This window comes from Bos indicus x Bos taurus, chromosome 1 (assembly GCF_003369695.1).
Source record: "Bos indicus x Bos taurus breed Angus x Brahman F1 hybrid chromosome 1, Bos_hybrid_MaternalHap_v2.0, whole genome shotgun sequence".
NCBI lineage: Eukaryota > Metazoa > Chordata > Mammalia > Artiodactyla > Bovidae > Bos > Bos indicus x Bos taurus.
Window position 1 is genome coordinate 144921407 of NC_040076.1, and position 13680 is coordinate 144935086.

The 13680-nt window shown below is 44.2% G+C and overlaps 1 protein-coding gene across 14 annotated transcripts in view; it reads left to right on the top strand.

Moving 5' to 3' along the window:
- The window catches only part of PCBP3 (poly(rC) binding protein 3), a 229948-nt gene that overhangs the window by 123383 nt on the left and 92885 nt on the right, over window positions 1-13680 (top strand). The gene's annotated exons all lie outside the window — the stretch shown is intronic.

Sequence of the window (13680 nt, forward strand, 5' to 3'; positions counted from 1 at the left end):
GTGCCTGTTTGGCTTGGAGGGACTGTCTTAAGTACTCCTCTGTCTTTAGGGCTCAGTCTGTGGCCAGGGGGTTTTGCTGGGGGCTGGGATGGTGGGTGGCACTGGAGGTGCCCAGTTGGAGGTACAGCTGTTTAGGGTGGTGCGAGATGGAGTGCCTGCTCCAGGTGGACAGAGCTGTGGGAGCCGGCGGCCCTCGTGGGCCAGATTACCATACGGCGGTGACCACTCTGGGCTGCTTGGTGCTGTGGAGGTGGGGCGGGGGAGCCTTTGGTTGGTGTGAAGCAAGGAGTGATGTGATCAGATGTTTTGTTTAAAAAAAAATATTTTCCTGAAATGAAGAAGTTGGTAGAAACAACAGTTGAAAACATTAGGACAACACACCTGAACAGGGAAAGTGCTTGGTGGATCTCAAGTCAGCAACTGTGTCCCCGCCAGAGGCTGTGATGAGCCGCTGGCTCAGGGGGCTCCCTGTCGCTCCCACCCCCACTGCTCCTGCAGGTGGAGATGTTCTCCTTTAGAATAACGACTTTGCTTTTACTTACAGTAAATTGCTGAGGGCATTTCAGTTACACAGTGAAAATCATTAGCAGAATTCTTGTTGTTTAGCATCAGGCTGTGGGGTATAATCGTGCTTTCTGATGGGTGGCAAAGCAGATACATTTGAAGGGAGATTTATTCAGATTTTCCAGTATATCATTATCACATTCTTGTGTGATAGTTTCCTGATAATTCAACTTGATTTAGTAAAATATATCAGCTCCACTTTTCCTTGTAAGTTGCTGAGATTTAAATCTGTTTAGCAGATTCATGTGCCCATTTCATGTGCCCTCAGCCTGAGCAGCTGGTTCAGTTCTACCTAAACTGCCCAGTGGAGGGGACAGGCAGACATGCCCTGTTCTGCCAGTGGCAGCCCTGATGTTTGAGGCAGCAGAAGGCAGCAGGCTGGGCTCTTCCTGGAGCTCGGGATGATGCCCAGCAGATCCCACGTCTCCTCCCACTTCGCTAGGCCCTTCGAGGTGCCAGGGTGGCAGGGCCTTCCCCATGCTGCTCTCCTGCAGTCTGTGACCAGTGCCTCCCTGTCCTCCCGAATCTACGCCTGGGGTGCGGGGCTCTGTGTGTGTCCCCTCCCCGACAGGAGGGCTCCCTGTGTATGTCTGTGTGTGTACCCTCTCCCTGATAGCAAGGTTCCCCACGTGTGGGGCTGGTTGTCAGTCCTCCACAGAGCACCTGACCCCATAACCGCCACCCAGACAGTTGTTCCATTTGCGTCTACAGAGAGGGAACTCACCATTTGGGTGATTTTGGTAACTTCTTGGAAGGGCTAGAAAATGCGGGTGGCCAGGGAACATGTGGCCTGGTGCTGCTTCCCCCACCCCGTCCTCCCCTGCTGAAAGTTCTCCATCAGGGCCCAGAGCCTTACATTTCTTTACAGCTTACTAGACTTGATTTTGTCTAAAGCAATTCTATTATAACTTTGTTTCTTGATATACTAATTGCTCTTGCTTTTTGAATGCCATCTTATAATTTTTTTGATCTCCCATTTCATGAGTTTTTGTTTTCTTTCTCTGAAAACACATGGCAGGCTGCAGACTAAAATCACTTATGTTTCTTTCTGTACATATTTCTGAACATATGTTCTTCTTCTACCTCCTGCTGTGTTTTGGTGTTTCCTTTGTGTGGCATAAGTTTTTTCATGGCTTCAGTGTTTTTCTGTTTCTCCTCCCTGAAGGCCGAAGTCAGCCTTGTCTCCCAAGCTGGTGGACGTATCCCGCATCGGCCACCTGAGTCCTGTCCCGGGTCTGTGGACTTGGAGCTGGGCAACAGTTCACTTGGGCTGGGCCTCACATCGCTGTGGGGGCCAGCAGCCTGTAGGGTGCTGAGAGGAGGCTCTGTGGCCTCTGATTCCTCCTGGCACCCGGTTTGGCTGGGACCCTGGTCTCCCCACCCCCAGCCTCCACACACACTGCTTCTCTGGAGGGACTGCAGAGGGGCCTCCCAGCCACCTGTGCTGTCACCTCCATGCGTGTGGTGTGAGTGTCTGTGGTCTTGATTTCTTTGCTTGACTGATTAGAAACTAGGGTGGCAGGGAATAAAGGTGCCTTCACTGCCCTCTGGCACCACTCAGAGGGTTTGTTCTCTGCTCCTGTGTAGCCTGGAGTCTGCGTCACTGTCCGTGGAGCGACACCTTCCTCATGACACTGCAGCTCTTGTCCTCTGGGACAAGTCTTTGGATTTTGTGACATTAAGCTTTCCCATGTCCGCATCAACAGATGGTATATTTTGAGGCCAGGATGCTGGGCTAAGTAATGACTCCACACAGGGCCCCACAGGTGGCGTGTTCAGTGAATGCACTACAGTTTCATTTGGAGTGCTTGGTGGGTATTCGGTGATGGCACAGAGAAATCTGAGATGATGGTAAACTCAGCCGTGTACTGTGGCGGGTGGCTAAAGAGTTGTTGTTGTTCAGTTGCTCAGTTGTATCTGACTCTTTGTGACCCCTTGGACTGCAGCACACCAGGCTCCCCTGTTCACCATCTCCAGAACTTTGCTCAGATTCTTGTCCATTGAGTCGGTGATGCCATCCAACCATCTCACATGCTATTGCCCTTTCTAAAGAATAAACGTCAGTTTTAAGCCCTTTCAGAGCAGCATATTGTCCAAACAATATTAGTTGGGTGGGGGCCGGGCAACGTCACTGAAGAGTGTGACCACAAGGCCAACCACTGTTGTGCAGCTCCACCCCTGTGCCAGACTGGAGCAGAACAGGGAGAACTGGGGGCAGCCAGTGCATTAGGTCCCACGAAGTGTCCTTGTCCAGGTTCCTGGGGCTGTGCAGGGGCGGCAGGGAGGCAGCGGGGCTAGCCCACTTAAGGCCTCTGGGATTGAATACAGTGTAACTGGAACCCATGGTAGGAACCCAGGGGTCCAGAGCAGGCTCAGGGTAAGGAGACATTGGAAGGATTTCAGAGATAAATCATGAAGGTTTGAGGCACTGGGGGGCCATGTCCATGGTCCACAGTCAGAGATGCCAGAGGGATGTGGTCAAGTGTGGGGTGAGCCCAGATGACTCTTAGGATGGTCATTCAGTTTTTAGGTCATGTCATCACCTGAACTATTTTAGATGGCAAATTCAGCTATATGCATTTCCTCTGGTAAAGCATATTTGAGTTTAGTTGTTATATTTGAGGGAAATAGGACAATTTGGTTCAGGACTGGCAGCCCCCTGTAGTTCAGGGGGAGTTCGGTATGTTTGATGTGTCTGGTGGGCTGCTCACCAAGTAGCAGAGAACCCCCTCCCTTCCCTCCACTTGGCTTCATAGCAGGCTTGGACTCTTTAGGTTAAGCAAAAGTTTTCCTTTTAAGATTTGCATTACTTCCCAAATATTAGCTAAGTCCAGAAAGGTGCAAACCCTAGATGTTGGAGCAACCAGCCTTATCCAGTCAAAATGACCTACTTTTCATATTTTCCCTGAAAGTCTAACTTTTCTGATGAGGTCGTATCTTCCCTCCCATACCTTTGGGATGCACAGTTTTCTCAGTGAATTGCTGCACTGTTCACCCATCACCCATCCCCTGAAAACGGGATGAACACCCTTCTTTACCTTGGCTTTCCCGGAGTTGCAGCTTGAGACAGAGCAGGAGCACAGCGGCTGTAGTCGTCCGCTGCCATCACCACCATAGAGACACAACTCCCGAGAGCCTACAAATGCCTCCCCTCCCTCTACTTCTTGTCCAAGGCCAGTTGTGCCAGGAGTAGAGCACTGGGGGTGGGCTGCGTTTGAAAGAGGGTTTAATCTTGAGCAATTCATGTTTGAAGTGTGATAGAACCGATCTGAGACATAAAATAAGTTTAAATGATTTCACATCACACCAGCTATGTTCTCTGACCACGATGGAATCAAGAAATCAGTTATAGAAAGGTATCTGAAAAATCCTCAAATACTTGAAATTATGTATGGAGCAAGAAGGAACCAAAAAAGAAATGAAAAGTGCTTATTTTGAAATGAATGAAAATGAAAACACATCACATCACAGTATTTACCATGTAGCTAACATAGCACTTGAAGGAAACTTAGAGTATGAAACACCTCATTAGTAAAGAAGAAATGTCTTCATCTTCTACCTCAAGGAACCAGGAAAAGATCACTTTAAAGTAAGCAGAATAAAGGAAATCATAGGAATCAAAACAGGAATTAATGAAATACAAACTAGAAAAAATGATAGAGAATATCAGTGAAAGCAAATGGTAGTTCTTTGAGAAAAATCAATGAAATTGATCAACCTGTAGCCAGACAGGAAAAATGGATATACTATGATCAGCCTTGTGCCAACACATTAAATTACTTTAGATGAAATGCATATTGTTTTTTGAAAGAAAGTATCAATACCAAAGCTAATTCAAGTACAGGTTGATTATCCTGATTCTCCAAAATAGATTTAAAAAGTGAATTTTGTTGTAAACCACTTCCTCTGGCCCAGGAAAAACCTCCAGGACCAAATGACTTTACTAGGGAATATTATTAAATATTTAAAGAAGAAATATTGCCAGTTCTATATAAACTCTTCCATAAGATTGAAAAGGAGGGAATACTTCCAAAATTATTCTGAGTTCAATATTACCCTAATAATAAAGCCAGGCAAAGGTAGAAGAAGAGAAAACTATGGACGAGTATCTCTCATGAACATATATGAAAACTCAATAAAATTTTAGCCAATCAAATAGAATAACTAATTGAACTTTATCCCAGAAATTCAAAGTATCATTTACATTCTAAAATTAATCAATATGTTGTTTGGTTGTTGTTCCGTCACTCCGTCGTGTCCAACTCTTTGTGACCCCATGGCCTGCAGCAAACCAGACCTCCCTGTCCTTCGCCATCTCCTGGAGTTTACTCAAACTCATATCCATTAAGTCGGTGATGCCATCCAACCATCTTGCTCTCTGTTGTCCCCTTTTCCTCCTGCCTTCCATCTTTCCCAGCATCAGGGTCTTTTCCAATGAGTTGTCTCTTTGCATCAGGTGGCCAAAGTATTGGAGCTTCAGATTCAGCATCAGTCCTTCCAATGATAATTCAGGATTGATTTCCTTTAGGATTGACTGATTTGATCTTCCTGCAGTCCAGTGGACTCTCAAGAGTCTTCTCCAACACCACAGTTCAAAAGCATTAATTATTCGGCCCTCAGCCTTGTTTATGGTTCAACTCTCACATTCATACGTGACCACTGGAAAAATCTTAGCTTTGACTAGACAGACCAATGTCTGTGCTTTTTAATACGATGTCTAGGTTTGTCATATCTTTTTTTCCAAGGAACAAGCATCTTTTAATTTCATCAATATAATTCACCCTATTAACAGACCAAAACCAAAAAAAACTGTATCATCTCAGTACATGCAGTAAAAGTATTTGATACAATGTAACACCCACTCCAGGGGTTTCCCTGGTGGCTCAGATAGTAAAAAATCTACCTGCAATGGGAGAAACCTGGGTTCAATCTGTGCATCAGGAAGATCTCCTGGAAAAGGGAATGGCAATCCACTCCAGTATTTTTGCCCGGGAAATCCCGTGCACAGAAGAGCCTGGTGAGCCACACAATTCATGGAGTTGCAAAGAGTTGGACATGACTAAATGATTAACATACACAACATCCACTCCAGGTAAAAGCTTTCAGGAAACTAGGAATAGAAGGAGGCTTCCAGTGAATGGCATCAGTGATAGGTTCACAGCTGATGCTGTCAAGGTGGTGAAACAGTGAGTCATTCCCCTGCAGTTGAGAGTAAGGCAAAGACACGTGTTCTCATCTCTTCTATTACGTATTTTCCAGGAGGTTCTATCAAGTTCAATAGGAAATAATAGACATTGAAATTGGAAGGAAAGATTTAAAGCTGTCTTTATTCTCAGTCAACATGTTTGTCTATGTAGAATGTCCTATAGCATCAAAAGGAGGCTGCAAGAATAACTGGGTTTAGCAAGGCTACCATATACAAGATACAAAAAATCAAGTGTCTTTCTCTATACTATCAACAAATAATTAGAAATGGAAAAACAGTACATCTAATAGCAAAACACTGCTGAATGGAATTATTGAAGACAGATCAAGGGAAAACTATACATTGCACAAAGACTCAGTGTTGTTGAGATACTAAGTCTCCTCAAACTGGTCTGTGGGTTCAGTGGACTCCCAAGGAGAATTCCAAAAAAGAAAAACAAGGGATTTTTTGATAGAAATGTGACAACTAACACCGCTTGGTTCCATGATTTATTTTTAAAATACTGTAATCAAGACAGTGTGATGTTGGTGTTAAGAGACAAATCGACCAGTGGATCAGAAACAGACTTGCACATAGATGGGCAGTCAGTTTTCAACAACAGTGCCAAGGCAGTTTAATGGAAAGGGCTAGTTTTGTCAAAAAATGGTGCTGGAATAATTACGCATTCAGATGCAAAAAAAAAAAAAGGAAAAAAAAGACCTTTCATCCACATCTCCCATCATGTATAAAAATTAATTTGAATCAGATCAGAAATCTATAATTTTATACACCAAGAACAAAGCATGATTTTTTTTGTGACCTTGCATTAGGCAAAGTTTACTTAGTTAATACATTAAAAGCATTATCCATCAAAGAAACAAGTTTATAAATTGGACCTCATTAAATTAAAAGAATTTAAATTTTCTACTTTCCAAAAGACAGTATTAAGAAAATGACAAGACAGACCACAGACTGAGAGAAAATATTTGCAAATCTAATTTATCTGGAATGTATAACTGACTCTTAAAATGCAATACTAAGGAAACAAACAACATAATTAAAAATGACCAAAAGATTTGACCATCCACTTCACCAAAGAAAATGTGTGGATGGCAAGTAGGTACATGAATAGAAGTTAAACATCACTAGTCATTAGCTAAATGCAAATTAAATTCACAGTGAGATACTACTTGGTGTGACCCATCTGCCAAGCACTGGCAAAGATGGAGACCATCCCATACTGCTTGTGAGAATGTAAAATGGTATCTTTGCTTTTGAATCATTTTGTCAGTTAAGCCAAAAAGCTAGTTAAATATACACCCACCAGTCATTCCACTATGAGGTGTTACCCAGTCATAATGAAAGCGTATATTCATACAAAGCTTTGAGCAAGAATTATTTTGGGGGGCTCCAAAATCACTGCAGATGGTGATTGCAGCCATGAAATTAAAAGACATTTACTCCTTGGAAGGAAAGTTATGACCAAGCTAGACAGCATATTAAAAAGCAAAGACATTACTTTGTCAACAAAGGTCTGTCTAGTCAAGGCTATGGGTTTTCCAGTAGTCATGGATGGATGTGAGAGTTGGACTATAAAGAAAGCTGAGCACAGAAGAATTGATGCCTTTTATCTGTGGTGTTGGAGAAGACTCTTGAGAGTCCCTTGGACTGCAAGGAGATCCAACCAGTCCATCCTAAAGGAGATCAGTCCTGGGTGTTCACTGGAAGGACTAATGCTGAAGTTGAAACTCCAATACTTTGGCCACCTGATGTGAAGAGCTGACTCATTTGAAAAGACCCTGATGCTGGGAAAGACTAAGGGCAGGAGGAGAAGGGGACGACAGAGGATGAGATGGTTGGATGGCATCACCGACTCAATGGACATGGGTTTGGGTGAACTCCAGGAGTTGATGATGGACAGGGAGGCCTGGCATTCTGCAGTTCATGGGATCGCAAAGAGTCGGACATGACTGAGCGACTGAACTGAACTGAACTTGAGCGAGAATGCTTGCAGAAATTTGTTTTTTAATAAACTGAAATACTGGAAGCATCTCAGTGTCTATCCATAAATGAATGACTACACAAATTGTGGTGTATGGTCACACAATGACATTGGGGAATCTCAATTACGCTGAGTAAAAGTGGTCAGACCGGAAGTGTGCATCTAGTGTGCTTTTATTTATATAAACTTTTAAAGAAAGTGAGTTCTGTAGTGTCAGAGAGCAAGTCAGAGGTTGCTTGGGACATGGTGGTTGTTGCAAAGCAGAGAGGAAGGAATTGCAGATGGCCACAGAGAACACCAGAGTGTGCCTGTTCCTTATCCTGACTGGTGATGACTTTATGGATGTACACATGTGATGAAACTTTTTAGTGTGTACACAATATATGCATATCTTAGTATATTCCATTATATCTCAAAGCTGACTGACCGACTGATTTTTTTGCCAAGAAGAAAGCAGGACCCTTTTTATGGAGCAAGATAACATTGTCTAGAGCCCAAATTATTTTCAACCACAATGTCTAGTATTTAGTGAAACATTAAAAGTGGACCAGTGAGCAAAAAAACAAGAGATGAGAACTAAAACCACAGAGGACTTATATAATTGCTCTACCAGACAAAAACTTTAAAACAATGAAGATTATTAATTAAAAAAAGAATATATTAAAATAGAAAATTTCAAGTGAAATCCTAATCTATGATTTCATAATCTATGAAAATCCTATGAATTAAAAAAAATAAAGGATACAAAATGAATAATTTCACTGGATGTCTGTAACAGAACACTGGACTTGGGCTTCATGAAGTGGGCAGTGGTTCAGTGAAGTGTTGAAGCACAAGAGAAAAGAGACTAGAATAATACAATGTGAGAGACCTGTGGGACGGAGTCAAAAGATCTCACGTATGTAATGAGTAGCCCAGGAAGAGGGGAGATTTCAAAAAAATATTTGAAGATATAAAGGCCTTGGAGTTTCCTAAAGCATTGGAAGATATGCTCGATTCTGAAACAGCTGACCCTGAAATGAATAAATAAAGAGGCAAGCAAACAAGCAAACAAAACTAATTTTTCATGTATGGGCATCATTGCTTGACTCCTAAAAACTACAGCAAAAAAACCTTCAGAGCAACCAGAATTAAAGATGGCCCGTTGCTCTCAGGGGGCTTCCCTGGTGGCTCAGATGGTAAAGAATCTGCTCGCATGCAGGAGACCCAGGTTCAGTCCCTGGGTTGGGAAGATCCCCTGGAGAAGGGTATGGCAACCCACTCCAGATTTCTTGCCTGGAGAATCCCATGGACAGAGGAGCCTGGTGGCCTAGAGTCCATTGGGTTGCAAAGAGTCAGACATGACTGAGCGACAAACACCACACACACACACACACACACACACACATCGCTCTCAGAGCTGTATCTGGCGTGTCTTGTGGCTGGTGCATGCACACAACACTCTGGGTGTGTGTCCTGAGCGAAATCGCCACATCCTGGCTTATACACTCATTCTGCTCTGCTGGCTGAGGCCTCAAAGTCTGTACTCGTAGCAGCAAAATGGAGATCCTACCACACTATGACGTTTCAAGCAATCACCTCTTCCCACTGCTTCTCAAAACTACACTAGATTTTAGAGAGCAGCATCCTTTCCCCCCTTTCTACAATGACTTTTTTACCCCCCAAATTAAGTAAACAAACTATTAGGAGTGGTATTATAGCACTATGGCTCCAAAAAAGGGACATTCACCAATTCCTTGATGTAACCATTTCCACCAGAAAAATCCTTCAAGCTAGGCTCCAACAGTATGTGAACTGAGAACTACCAGATGTACAAGCTGGCTTTAGAAAAGGCAGAGGACCCAGAGATCAAATTGCCAACATCTGTTGGATCATAGAGAAAAAGCAAGGGAATTCCAAAAAATAATCTACTTCTGTTTCATTTAAAATCTACTTCTACTTCATATTAAAGCCTTTGATTTTGTGGATTACAACAAACTGGAAAATTCTTAAATAGATGAGACTGCAAGACCACCTTATCTGTCTCCTGAGAAACCTGTATGCAGATCAAGAAGCAGCAGTTAGAACCAGACATGGAACAATGGACTGGTTCAAAACTGGGAGAGGAGTACGTCAAGGCTGTATATTGCCACCTCGCTTATTTAACTTACATGCAGAGTATATCACGCAAAATGCCGGGCTGGATGAAGCATAAGCTGGAATCAAGATTGCTGGGGGGAAATATCACCAAAACTTCAGATGTGCAGATAATACCACTCTAGTGGCAGAAAGCAAAGAACTAAAGAGCCTCTTGATGAAAGTAAAAGAGGAGAGTGAAAAAAGCTGGCTTAAAACTCAGCATTCAAAAAACTAAGATCATGGCATCTGGTCCCATCATTTCATGACAAGTAGAAGGGGAAAAAGTGAAAACAGTGACAGGTTTTATTTTCTTGGGCTCCAGAATCACTGCGGACAGTGACTGCAGCCACAAAATTAAAAGATGCTTGCTCCTTGGAAGAAAAGCTGTGCGAAACCTAGACAGCATATTGAAAAGCAGAGATATCACTTTACCGACAAAGGTCTATATAGTCAAAGCTCTGATTTTTCCAGTAGTTCCATATGGATGTGAGAGTTGGACCATAAAGAAGGCTGTGTGCTGGAAAATGGATACTTTGGAATTGTAGATCTGAAGAGTCTTAAGAGTCCCTTTACAGCAAGGAGATCAAACCAGTCAATCCTAAAGGGAATCAACCCTGAATATTCATTGGAAGGAGTGGTGCTGGAACCGACACTCCAATACTTTGGCTACCTGATGCAAAAAGCCAACTCATTGGGAAAGACCTTGATGCTGAGAAACATTGAGGGCAGGAGGAGAAGGTGGCGACAGAGGACGAGATGGTTGGATGGCATCACCGACTCGATGGACATAAGTTTGAGCAAGCTCCAGGAGATGGTGAAGGACAAGGAAGCCTGGCATGCTGCAGTCCATGGGGTTGTAGAGTCAGACACGACTGACCGACTGAACAACAGCAGAAGGCATGGCAGGAATGTCCTCGTGCACGTGTCTAGATGAGTAGCAGCAGCCTGTGTGTGTCCATTCTGTGAGAGGATGTAGACAGACCTCCCCAACTCATGGTTCTGGGTCTGGTTCTGTGTGTCTGGGTTTTCCCCAGGCTGGGACCCATCCTTAGATCCTATTGTGCTTGGCTGTGCTGGAACTCTACTTGTAAATGCACTCAGAGTGCAAAACAACTGTGAACCTCAGAAAGGTTTGTAAGTCGGTGAAGGAAATAGTGCAGAAATGAGGATGTGCCTCCCAAAGTGCCTCCCCAGGGACTGTCCTGCAATAGGGTTCCCTGGGAAGCCCCAGCTCCCCAGCTCAGACCATCGGCCTTGCTTACATCCCATCTGCGCAAGTGCACACTCTGCTTATTTACTTCTCATCTGCTTATTACTTTTATAAATTTGTTTTCACTGTTAATTTAAATACTTTTCTACCTGTAAAAATGGTTTGGTTATCTTTGGTTGGGATTGAATGCATCATAATTTTTCTAATTAGTGAATACATGTTTTTTTCCTGTATAGTAGAGGGATTTTTCAGAAGAAAACAGTAGCCTAAGTGACTGGTGTTTAGGAGTTCCCAGGCACCTTGCCCTCTCCAGCACCTGGCAGGGTATTGCCAGACTATTACATTAAGGCAGTGTAGTGGGTGTGTGAAGTGAAAGTGAAAGACATTCAGTCGTGTCCGACTCTTTGCCATCCCATGCCCCAGGGACTATACAGTCCATGGAATTCTCCAGGCCAGAATACTGGAGTGCGTTGCCTTTCCCTTCTCCAGGGGAATTTTCCCAACCCAGGGATCAGACCCAGGCCCCCTGCATTGCAGGAGGATTCTTTACCAACTGAGCATCAGAGAAGCCCAAGAATACTGGATTGGGTAGCCTTTCTCTTCTCTCAGGGAATCTTCCCAACCCAGGGATTGAACCCAGGTCTCCCACATTGCAGGTGGATTCTTTACCAGCTGAGCCACCAGGGAGGTCCATGTATTTGCATCTATTTCTGGTTTTAGTTTGCCCACCTTTGACCACTATGAGACTGAGCACATTTTCATGTGCTTATTGGCCATTTAGACCTCTCCTCTTCCTTTATGAAGTACCTTTCTCAGTTCCTACCCATTTTGCTGTTTATGTTTATATCAATTATAAGGGAGAGCAATCAGGCTGGCCCTGGATGTTTCCACGGCAATTTTCACTGGAGAAAGTATACAAAATCTTTAGGGAAGAAAGAATTTTCTCAATAATACATTTTCAGACATGTGAGGTCCTGGGGAGAAGTGATGCATATGCACCCTCACTGGCAGGGCTTCTTGAAAATGGAGCCAGACTCCAGACAGCTCAGTGGAGTCAGAAAGAAGGGCCACAGACAGGCTGGTGGGGGCCCAGGAGCAGAGTTGCAGGAATGGGGGGCTGTCGAGGTCGGGGATCTGGTATTGCAGACCTTGTTCATCAGGTCACAGCAGCAGTGTCCATAGCAGTGACGGGAGGGAGGTGAGGGCAGGGTGTACAGAGGGGATAGGGGCGCCAGTCATGCGTTTCATGCTCTTCGGGCCAACTAATCAGTGCACAGGGATTTAAGAGCATCATCCAGAGTTACTAGCAAAAGAGCCAAAAATAGCTCGATGAGGACTCATACTGGGCAGTGGGGGGTTGTAACTGTGGTCACTCCTGACTCATCCTTGTGAGTCATCGCCTGTCCTGCTTAGTGGATGAGGCCCCACACAGAGTACAGATACTTGGTAAACATGAGGAAGAGCTCAGCCTCATTCAAGATGTTTACAGCTTTCAAGTGTCAACAATTAAACTGTGGTAACAGTTTTCGTCCTTCAGTTTGTCAAAGTTGAGTGTTTGAGAGTGAATTGCATCGGCAGTGGCTAGAGAAACAGCACTCAGGAATTTGATGGGGATGTAATTTGCAGAGACCCATATGGAGATGATTTTGGTTAATTTCTCTGAAATTAAAAGTGTACAGTATTTCACATCTCATGCCAAGGTACCTCTGATTGTGTTGAGTCAAAAAGTCCTAAGATGCATTGATGGTAAAGAATCGCATGCCAGGTGCATAATGGACACGCGTGTTACTTCCGTGTGCGTGGAATGTGATGCATGGATCTGCCGGGCGGTGTTAACAGTGACTGAGCTCAGAAATGCTACCAGAGTCTTGTTCTTCATTGTTTAAATGTTTACTCTTTATATTTAAGTATCTATAGTTTTAAAGAGTTATGAAAACTGCCCAAGACCATGAAAAGTTTTAATAGTTACATTAATAAAGGAATCTATATACATTGCCAAGGTCATGTCAAATTCATGATGTGTTAATATTATTTAATAATTGAAACCTGAACCATGAAGTAAGTCAGCCATCACTGGGGAATGCGGCAAGTGGAGAGTATTCTGGCATCATTGTTGTCCCTATGGAGACGGGACACAGAACACAGTCACTTGAAGCGCTGTGAAGGCCAGGAGCCCTACCCTTGCCCATGCCCCTGAGGGAGCATCCCCGCCCCTGCCAGGAGAGTGCACACATCCCGGAGCGGCCAGCGCCCTTGGAGGGTCTCCGGCCAGGTCACTGAGAATCTTGCGGTGGGCATCGCCAGCCCTGCAACCCTGACGACTGCTCTCCTCTGAGCCCGAGGCTCCTCTGTGAAGTGGTGATGATGACTGCTTCCTCACCCCGCCAGAGTGTGTGAGAGAACAGACGGGAGAGCGCTGGGAAGTAACAAGTGTTTAGGAATTGGTAGTGTCTCTTCCTTGTAAAGACTTTTCGCATTTTCATAACCCAGCCTATATTTCTGGAACATTCTTCATTAGGTAGGATTAGAATAATGACTGGACCTTGCAGTTTCAGAGCATTTTGGCATCTGTTGCTGGCATCCACTGAGGAGCCTTGGGAG